The following is a 2,476-nucleotide window of genomic DNA, read 5'->3' as shown; positions in this document are numbered from 1 at the left end:
GTTTTAAATGGAGGGTACGTGGAGGAATTGGACCAAGGTATTTTTTAGCTTAGGTGACTTCAAAAATTATTCTCAACTCAAGAATTTTGTGGCCTATTCACATGGACTCAAAGCTTAATGTGGCTAGAGTGATGATTGTCAAAGAGATCGAGTGATGCCTCTCTCACCTATCATTAGCACTATATATTTTGTTGAGTGGGGATTGGATTGATTTCATTGGACCACTACTCCCAACCTAAAGGGAAAAATTCAATACATTATTTGGACTTTGCTTAACAAAATGGGCTAAAGCAATGTCAAGTATCAAGATTGACATAAAAATCTCTGCAAATTCTTGTATCAATAGATGTTTGTATGATTTTGTCTTCCCATTGAGACGGTGATTGATCTGAGCTCCCATTTCTGGAATGAAGTGGTAAAAGTCCTTTTGTGTATTCCTTGTGTCTTGTAGCTGCTCTATGGCCTATCATCCTCAATGCAACTAGCAAGCCAAGAGCACTAACAACGTGTCTTGTGTATCCCTCACTAAAATAGTACAAGGAAATAGGAAAAGATAGAAAGAAAAATTACCTAGAGTTCTATGATCATATCTAGTAGCATATAATTTGACATACTCTATAGACTTAACATAGTTCTTCCATTGGAAGTCTTGCTCCTACCACTATAGACTAGAGTTTCTTTGGAATGGATGACGCATGTCTTCTCAAATGGGTAGACAAACTTGAAAATATTGATGAGACAAGGCTCAAATTGGTACATGTGATGTATATTAAGAAACAAATATGCAAAGCCTGGTTTGATAAGAAGTTGCACTCTCAAAAGTTGAAGAAAGGTGATATGGTGCTTCTATTTTACCTTAAGAAAAATAAGCAAAGATCACTACTATAGGTCTATGTCCATTTTTTGGAGTGATATCACAAAGGGGGGAGTATTTTAGATGAGACTTTGATTGCCCATACAACCAAAATATCTTGCAACTTGGGCACAAATCTGCAAGATTGTCCTTCAATTTGGCCACAAACCTGCAAGATATGGGCACCCATATGCAGTGCTTTAGCGTTCATTTGACTAAGCCCTCCTCCCTGGATATCAAATGGAGTTATGACTATATCGTTATAGGATTTTTAATGAAGAAGGTTTGAGAGTTTTCCTACTAGGCAAAAATTTCTTTCATATGACCAAACAATCTATTTTTCAAACAATCTTTTCCTACCAAAGAAAATTATGAAAACATATGTCGTAGTTTGTAATGGGTTTAGTTAGTTCCATTTGGGATTTTTTTCTCTTTTCTTTTCCTACTCTATTGTCTATGTAATGCATGCAATACTTAATTAGAGTATTCTAACCTTGTCTAGTGCACGATCGATCCCTAGCGAGTTTGTTGGCATGTCCTCCATTGTGATTCTTTTTTCCTTATCAATTGCCCCGACTAGTGCCAATCTCATCGTCATGAGTCTTGCTAACACGGGTCCTTTTTGGGGCCATCTCACCACTACTTACTTAATTTGAAATTATGTAAGAACCACTTTGACAAAACCCATTGGACAATAAGTTTGAGGCAATGATAATTACATCAATTTATACTTACTTTTCAATAATTTAAACTTATGGTAGGAAAAATTTGATTATGTTTATAAGCCCTAAAGGACATTCACATCCATACCATCCATTTTTTCAACTTATACTAATCACATGTTTAGCTTACATAAATTTCTTTTAAGCACTTTCATCACTTTAGTTGAACCAGGAATTTGAACGAGGTTAACTTATTTTGCAAGCATCTTGATTACATTGATGGGGAAGTTCATTACTTTCATAGAGTGTAATGTAGAGGAATTATCATAGTATAGGTATAATATTTTCTGATTCCAAGTGGTATAAGTAACTAAGAGTAGTATAAAAATATTTGGAAAGGATTTCAAATGAAGGAGAAATGAGAATAATGATAGTATGAAAAAAAAAGATTTCATTACTTAATTATGCTTTGGAGTAATTAAATTCTCAAAGCTTTGAAAAAGTAATCACCAAGGTTACTAGCAACAACAAAGTCTTCTTCTCCTCGGAGAGTGTGTGTGTGTGTGTGTGTGTGTGTGTGTGTGTGTGTGTTTGTGTTTACCAAATGAGTGAGAGAAGGGTCTTTTTAAAAGACTATGACAAGATGGGGTTGTGCTTAGGCTGTGCCCTTGGTTCCCAAGCTAGCCCTTACCTTCCTAGGGTTCCCCCTATTGCTATTCTAAGTGCATACACATGCATACGTTTGAATTATGAATTAATTCTAGTAGCATTAGGATAAGGATCAATTGAGTTGGGTGAGCTTCATTTATTAGAATTAAATTCCAAAAATTGTTTTTAGGAGATGAGCTTGTAGGTGACAAGCTAGCATAGCAAATACACGTACTAGCTATAATTAGCAAATTTTGGAGCTAGTACCTATTTTTATGAAAATTAAGGGCGGGGTAGATTAGGATGAGACGAT

The sequence above is a fragment of the Adiantum capillus-veneris genome, chromosome 2 (genome assembly GCF_014529385.1).
Source record: "Adiantum capillus-veneris isolate H3 chromosome 2, ASM1452938v2, whole genome shotgun sequence".
NCBI classification, from domain to species: domain Eukaryota; kingdom Viridiplantae; phylum Streptophyta; class Polypodiopsida; order Polypodiales; family Pteridaceae; genus Adiantum; species Adiantum capillus-veneris.
Note: the sequence above shows the minus strand (reverse complement) of the source record.